The following is an 8,447-nucleotide window of genomic DNA, read 5'->3' as shown; positions in this document are numbered from 1 at the left end:
ATCCACTTAATGTGCAGTGGCAGTCAAAAAAGTTAAGTATTAGGAACCATTAGGAAAGGGATAGATAATAAGAATGAAAATATCACAATGCCACTATATAAATGCATGGTACACCAATACTTTGAATACTAAGTGCAGTTCTGATCTCCCCACCTCAAAAAGGACACATTTCAATTGGAAAAGACAAAGAGAAGGACAACACAAATGCTTAAGAGTTTGGATGAGCTTCCATATGACAAGAGATTCAAAAGTCTTGGACTGTTCAGCTTGGCAGAGAAACAACTAAGATGGGCTGTGATAGAGGTCTATAAAATAATGAATGGTGTAGAGAAAGTGGATAAGGAAATGTATTATGTGAAGGATTAAACAACAAGAACCAGGGATCTCCCAATGAAAATAATAGGCAGCTGGTTTAAAACAAACAAAAGGAAGTACTTCTTCACACAGTGCAGAGTCAGCCTGTGGAACCTGTTGCCAGGGGATGTTGTGAAGGATAAAATTATAACTGGATTTAAAAAAGAATTAGATCAATTCATGGAAGATAGGTCCATCAAAAGCTATTAGCCAAGATGGTCAGGGATGTGACCCCATGCCTTGGGTGTCCCTAATCGCTGACTGCTAGAAGCTGAGAGTGGATGACAGGGATGGTCAATAATTGCCCTGTTCTGTTCACTCCCTCTGAAGCACCTGGCATTGGCCACTGCTGAAAGACTGGGCTAATTGGACCACTGGTCTGACCCAGTATGGCCATACTTATGTTCTAATAAAGAAAGTTACAAAAAATCTACTATAAATCCAAAACGTGAGTATCTTTAAGCATTATTAAACCTTAGCTTTATCGGGCTGTATAATTATGAACTTTTCTTTGTTATAACTGGTTCACATGTAATAAGGTCCATAAAAGAAAAGTAACAGCGTTAATGCTTAATAGATTCTGAAAGTGATGATGTCACACTCCAAACCGTGAGGAAGGGGATTACTTTCTAAACAACCGGTGTCGGGTTATAATGTCGAAAAACATCATGTGTAATGCTATAATTAACTGTTTTAATAGGTAAGTGAGTGTATGTTACTAATCATTTAACCTTTAAGCAGTGAAAAGACGTGTTGGGATGGCTGCAATGTGGTTTAAATCGCCAACCATGTGATGGGTATGTCAGCCATCCTTAACGCTATAATGCTTGCAGTCTGGAGCACAGTACATAACAATATTCAAATGCTCCATGGCAGAAAGAGGAAAAAGAAAACCCTCAGGAGCTGAGCATTGTAAACAAAAGGCTGAGAAGGAAAAGGACCAAGCAAAACAGCAGGGATCCTTCTCTTTAATCCAAATAAAGATGCAAGCAGTTCACAGCATCCAAATGAAGGAATTTAACTTGGAGAGGAGGTTAGCTCACATCTGCATGGAAGCAGTTTGGAACATCAAGATGAAGGTATATTACTTGGAGATGAGGGTAGCTCACCTCCAAGAAACTCAAGATGGTGGAAACTTACTTCTAGATGAAGGCAGCTCACAGCATCAGACTAATATGGAAGTGGAGAAAATTTATTCATCTTCAGAGACACATGCAGAAATTGAAGTAAATGAAGTAGAAGGAAGAAAGGATGAGGAAGTTACAAACAAGTTACAGTATGGGGACCCAGCTTCATGGCCCAAATATAATGACAGTGTGCGGCAAATTATTGTGGAAAAAGGACTCAAACAAGTTCATGAATTTCCCATCCCTAAGGATGGAAATAAAAGAAAATTCTCTGCTCAGCATTACAGGAGGAAACTCATTAATGGGGAAGAAATTCATTGAAACTGGTTACAATATTCAGTGTAGAAGGACTCTGTTTTGTTTTTGCTGCAAGTTGTTTAGAAATCAAGCAATTGGTACATCACTTACTGAAAATGGTTTGAAGGACTGGAAAAACATAGCTTCAATTATCTCTTCACATGAAAGAAGTACAGAACATTTGGAATGTTTTCAAAATTGGAAAGAACTTGAATTACGATTGAAAAAAGGAAAAACTATCAATGAAGAAAATTTACGTGTTATCAAGGAAAAAGAAGAATATTGGCAACAAATATTAGAGTGTCTGATTGCTTTAGTGAGAGTTCTCGGTGGGCAAAATTTAGCATTCCGCGGCTGCGGTAGAAATGAAAAATTATACACTCCAAGTAATGGAAACTTTTTAAAATTTGTTGAATAGCTACCTTTGTTTGATCCAGTCATGAAGGAGCATCTACATATAATAACTGATCATGAAACACTGGTTCATTACTTAGGAAAAAATATGCAGAATGAACTGATTCAAATCCTAGCAAATGCCATTAAAAAGAAAATTGTAGAAGCTGCCCATTCTGAATAATACTTTTCAATAATACTGAACTGTACACCAGATGTGAGTCATGTTGAACAAATGACAATGATCATTCATTTTGTGGATATGGAAAAGTCTGCAGATGAAGATAATGTTGAAGTGCTCATAAAGGAACATTTTTGGGGTTTTGTACCACTGAAAGAAACGATTGGAGCATTTATGACTGAAACTATTCTACAAGAGCTTGAAACAATGTCATTATCTGTTGAAAACTTACATGGCCAAGGCTATGATATTGGGAGTAATATGAAGGATAAAGACAATGGTGTGCAAAGGAGAATGATGGAAATCAATCCTAGGGCCTTTTTCATTCCTTGCAGTGCGCATTCTCTGAATTTGGTTGTCAATGATGCTGCTAGATGCTGTTTGGAGGCAAGCAGTTTCTTTGACCTGATACAACGTGTTTATGTGTTTTTTTCAGGCTCAACGTGCCGTTGGGAGATTCTGACTTGCCATGTGAATTCTCTACCTGTGAAACCACTTAGTCACACAAGATGGGAGAGTTGCATTGATGCTTTGAAGCCTCTTCGCTATGAACTTGGAAACATTTATGATGCCCTAATTGAAATTTCTGATGATACTACCTTTACTGGATCATCTGGCAATACGGCACATTCAGATGCAGAAGCTCTTGCAAAAGGCCTTTCCAAGTTCAAATTTGTGACTTCACTCATTTTGTGGTATAATATCCTTTTCAAGATTAACATCACTAGTAAACAGCTTCAGGAAAAGAACTTGAACATACATTCTGCTATTCAAAAACTGCAGCAAACTAAAAATATTCTGTTCACAAAGTATCTAGGAGTTAATACTCAGTCTTCACCTTTGAATTAGAAGACTTATTTTAAATATCATGGTCCCGATCCTGCATTTCTTTACATCAGTGTAGCTCCATGTGGAATGTGAAATGTTGGATTAAAGAAATTTACCTCAAGTGAATCGACCTACATCCCTAGGATAATGCATCCCATGCCTTGTGGCCGATGGGGTCTGCTTCTGATCCCTTCCCTCAGAGGGCTCTTCCAAATCCTTCTCCACAGCAGTACCTGTGCAGAGAACCTGGAAATAGTTTTGCACCTCTATCTGCATTGGGGGCACATAGGTTCTCCTCTTTCTTCTTCAGGGAAGTCACATACTGCCACTAATCTTCCCTGTTCTGCACAGCACTGTCTGATTCTTCAGCATGTTGTGCTTCCAGCACCAAACACTGACTTCTATCCAGACACTCTTCATGTTCTCTGATGCAACGCAGGGTTGATGCTTGGTGCTCTAGCCCTTAAACCTTCTTTTCCAATATGCAGACCGGTGTGCACTTTGTACGGATGACGTTGCCTCAGTCCTCTGGGGGAAGGATGAACATGGCACAGTCTGAGCAGGCAACAGCAGCTGATTGCTCACTGGCCATGTCTTCCTTCTACGATGCTCCTCGGATGTTGTGCGGACGGCTCACAGGAGCCTGCACGGCGGGAACAGTGTGTGTGACCTCCCCTCAGGTAAACTCCCTCTGTTTGCCTGTCCTCAGTTCGCACCTGCCAGCCCTTTTATAAGGCTGTTGGCTCGAGGCAGGTGGCCCAGCTCAAAGCCTTCCCTCCAATCAACCACTCAAGGCTCACCTGGAACCATTCACTCCCAATTGACACTATGCAAATGAACAAGCACACAGTCACACAGATGGTCACAGAAGACAGACACTCGAATATTCACCCCACCAGCTCACAACACAGCCCCCCTAACGCAGCACTCACGTTAGCTCCTCTTGTAGGGTTCCCACGTAAATTCCCTCTGTTTGCCTGTGCTTTCGTACCAATCTCTGACCTTTTATGCCTACCACTTATAATCAGTAAAAATCTATCGTTCTGCAGTTAATAAATCTGTTTTATATTTTATCTTAAACAGGGTGTCTTGATTGAAGTGCTTAGGAAATCTCAGCTCAGGATACAAAGGCTACCATATGTCCTCTCCACATATCGAGGGAGGTGCAGACTACATAATGAACTTGCACTGGTCAAGTTTCTGACCAGGGTAAGACAATAGAATTCTAGAGTGCAAGGCTGGGGAGTTGGGAAATTTGATGGTGCCTTTCTCTGTGTTATTCCTGAGTGCCTCAAGGAGCATTCATGCAATCTACCTGGCTGTGGAGATCCACAGGCTGCTATACTGAGTCATAACAGCATCTGCAGGGGTTTGCTGCTTTTCACTATCAAAGCATTGTCTGGAGAGTTAAGGGTGTGCAGTACTACCCCACTTCCAAGTTGTACCCCAGAAATGCTGTCACATTCTCAGTGGCAAAACTCCTTCTATGCCTCAGTCTCATACTCTGAAGGTCCTGAGTTCGATCCTCAGAGAAGGCAGCTTTTTGCCTCTTGCTATAGCCCTGACCACTTCTGGCTCTCCCTCCCCCGTGGTTGCTGGAGGCCAGGATTCCCCCGTGCTAGTTGGCAGCTGGGGAAAATACACGTGTACACCGGTCGAGCGAGCAGCCCCAAAGCCTCTCCCTGATGGTCTAGTGGTCAGGATTTGGCGTTCTCACCGCCATGGCCTGGGTTCGATTCCCAGTCAGGGAAGGAGTGGATGGGGCTAGCTCTTGTCTGCACTGGCTGCTTTTCTCTCACCCCCAGCATTTCAAACCCCTTTGCTAATACCTGTCTTTCAAGAAGCTCTTGTATCTCTTCTGCCCCAGCCGCCCTTTCACACTCCAACTTCCAGGGCCTTTTGCCTCTCTCCCACGCCTTCCTTCCCGCAGCTCCTCCCTTCATTTGTGAGCGAGGGTGTTTTTCCGCTTCCTCTTCTCGAGTGGTGAGGATGGTAGGCGCTCAGCGCCGTGGCACAACTTCCGTCGCCACTCGAGGAAGGCTTTTTCTTGGCTGCCCTGCTGAGGGATGGGGTGGGGTCTGTACTTCCAGGAAGAACTGGGGGAGTGTCCAGCTGCAGGGGTAGTCTGGGGAGCTGCGTCTGCCTACGGGAGGGAGGCTGTCGTCACCACCTGCCCCACCGTGTCGCCTGCCGAGGAACTCAACTGTGCTGGGCTCTCAAAGGCCCCTCCCCCCTGGCAGGGCACCAGGCAAGCCTTCTGAGCGCCGTCGGTAGCGCGTCAGTCTCATAATCTGAAGGTCCTGAGTTCGATTCTAAGAGAAGGCAGCTTTTTGCCTCTTGCTATAGCCCTGACCACTTCTGGCTCTCCCTCCCCCGTGGTTGCTGGAGGCCAGGATTCCCCTGTGCTAGTTGGCAGCTGGGGAAAATACACGTGTACGCCGGTCGAGCGAGCAGCCCCAGAGCCCCTCCCTGATGGTCTAGTGGTCAGGATTTGGTGTTCTCACCGCCACGGCCTGGGTTTGATTCCCAGTCAGGGAAGGAGTGGACGGGGCTAGCTCTCGTCTGCACTGGCTGCTTTTCTCTCACCCCCAGCATTTCAAACCCCTTTGCTAATACCTGTCTTTCAAGAAGCTCTTGTATCTCTTCTGCCCCAGCCGCCCTTTCACACTCCAACTTTCAGGGCCTTTCGCCTCTCTCCATGCCACAGGGGGCACCACAAAGCTAAATTGCTCAGACTTTGGCTTCAGCCCCAGATAGTGGGGCTCGGAGCCCCAGGCTGCAGTCCTGCACAGCGGGGCTTTGGCTTTCTGCCATGGGCACTAGCGAGTCTAATACCAGCCATGCTTGATGGACCCCCTTAAACCTGTCTGCAGTGCCCCAGAGGGCCCTGGGCCCCTGGTTGAGAAACACTGGACTAGATGAACTAATGGTCTTTCTGGCTTAAAACTATGAATTTCTGCACACTGCACACAGATCCTGGTCCCTTGTCCATAAACCAAATAAATAAGATTTGAACATAGGAATCACAGAGGTATTGGAGGGGCAAAAATATACCCAGCCTTACCTCTTTAAGTACAAATACAGCTGCTGCCTGGCACTCCCCTAGAAAGGGGAGATTGTCCAGTCATGGACCTGCCAACCACAATACTGTTCCCTTCTATGGTTCATTTCCATCTCCAGCTTTCCTGCCTACACAATGCTGTAGAGACAGCTTTCCATGGTGCATCTCACAGTGGTACCACTGTATTGTATTTAGAACCTCTGGTGCATGCAGGTGGCAAAGGAGTTGGGTCCGTGGGATGGGCTTGTGTTCTTTTTAAACAGATACAATACTGAATATTATTTGCAACAATGTATCAACTTGTATCCCTCTTCCCAGGCACTTGTATCACAAACCTCACCGCTTTCGACTCCAAGAGCAAGGTGTAGTTCTTTGATGCTTCTCTAACACAAACACATAGCAACAGGTATCATTAACAACAAAACCAATCCTACCAAAACAAGACACTCCATTCCACATGCTTCTCGCTCTGGGAAGGAAATGAGAAAACAAACATGTGACAGATGTGGAGTCACGTTGCTTAATGCAGCTATATTAAATAGAGTAGAACTTGTAGTCTGTAGGAACACAGTACTCCAGGTTAGCCCATGTTTTTACAGTGTGAGATGATTAACATTTTAATTGCTGGATTACAGTATTGTGTAAAGCCCATATATTTCAGACCAGTCCCTGGTGTGGATTCTGTGTGCCTCTGCCCAATGTTATGAAGTTTCCTCAATTGCAAATTAATAAATATTCAGCCAACTCAATTTATAGATATGCCTCAAAACATTTTAAAGTGAAGAATCAGTTAAAAATCTTCTGTTTGTGTGCATTTCTCTTCCAATTGAAAAATGTCATCTCCAAGGTAAGAATTTAATCAAAACCAGCTACTAATTACTTTCCTGACACCCTGGGAGAGGAATGGTGGCACTATAAAGGACTGGAAGATTTTCATGATTAATATTTGATAAATATGTAATTGGATCATTTGATTTTGCTGTCTCCTTTGAATTATGGCAGCAACTTCTTTGCAATTGATGTTTATGAATTCATGCCATAAATTTCAGGGGGAGTAGGACAAACCATTGACTGATTTGAGGAACTTGAAGTGTTAACCTTATGGTATTGTTAAAACTGGGATTGCCTGATTCCAAGGCAATATAGACTAAACAGAATCTAGAAAAGTTTTATGTGAGAAGAAAACAAATGAAATTTCTATAGTTAAAATTGCATTTCTTCAATCCTTCTATACCTAAGTTCAGAGTTCCACCACAATTATTAATTTGTAAGCAAATGAGATTTGATTGTGATAACATAGAAATAATCCAATTGCCAAGTGCACCAAGCAATTGTGTGCAATTGTTTTGTGGAAAAATGAATGCATGAAAATGCTGAAATTAGAAATAGTCATTGTTTAAAATTTAATAAAAGATCTACTCCTGCTTCGACTGAAATTAGCAGCAAAGCTGTCACTGAATTCAGTGGGAGCAGGAGCCCTCTGTAACTGGATGGATGTGACTTCTATGAATAATGAAGCTACTATACTTTTTTTTCTGATTTTTAGATTTTTGAGCTAGGCACCGAAGCCTATAGATTTATTTTATGCTAATAATGCAACAGCAGAACAAAGCAATCATCTGAGGAGCTGTTTTATAACTGAAACAAACTGAAGGCCATGTCAAGTGTTCATTCACTAAGGGATATGGACATCTAATCTTTTTATTTTGAAGACAGGAGTTTAAATTCACCTATACTTAACCAACATCACTGCCTTGAACAGACAGCAATGAAACAGCAAAAATAATAGAAAAGTTTCTTAATCCTGTTACTTCTAACATGTTTTATGTATGGTTCCCCTCTACTGTAGAGGGAAGCAGCATACAGCTCTTACACATTTAGAAATAACACATCCCTGACAGACATAATCATGCCAACATAACCCCCAGCGTGGATTCAGCTATGTTGATGGAAGAGGGCTTCTGTCAAGATAACTAATATTGTTTGAGGTAGTGGTGTTCCTACACTAATAGAAAAATCCCTTCTGTTGGTGTATGATGCATCTACATTACAGTGCGAGTGACATACCCTCAAGCCTCAAAGTACAGAGGTTTTGTGGCATTAAGCCTCTTTCCCTTTGTATTATTATTTCAGTGTTTAAATAGTGCCATTAGTTTGCATGGTGCTTTTCAGATATACCAGGGATATCCCTGCCCCAAAGATTGCA

At 42.8% G+C, this 8,447-nt stretch overlaps 3 non-coding genes across 3 annotated transcripts; all 3 read left to right on the top strand.

Moving 5' to 3' along the window:
• Positions 1-4,859: 4,859 nt before the first annotated feature.
• Positions 4,860-4,931, top strand: TRNAE-CUC (transfer RNA glutamic acid (anticodon CUC)). Its single transcript has one exon. It is a non-coding gene; the product is annotated as a tRNA-Glu (tRNA).
• A 501-nt stretch (positions 4,932-5,432) lies between these two features.
• Positions 5,433-5,505, top strand: TRNAM-CAU (transfer RNA methionine (anticodon CAU)). Its single transcript has one exon. It is a non-coding gene; the product is annotated as a tRNA-Met (tRNA).
• Positions 5,506-5,646: 141 nt separating this feature from the next.
• TRNAE-CUC (transfer RNA glutamic acid (anticodon CUC)) lies at positions 5,647-5,718 on the top strand. The gene has a single exon. It is a non-coding gene; the product is annotated as a tRNA-Glu (tRNA).
• The last annotated feature ends 2,729 nt before the right edge of the window (positions 5,719-8,447 follow it).

This window comes from Emys orbicularis, chromosome 11 (genome assembly GCF_028017835.1).
Source record: "Emys orbicularis isolate rEmyOrb1 chromosome 11, rEmyOrb1.hap1, whole genome shotgun sequence".
Lineage (NCBI taxonomy): Eukaryota > Metazoa > Chordata > Testudines > Emydidae > Emys > Emys orbicularis.
This window is presented reverse-complemented; position numbering and strand designations above follow the sequence as displayed.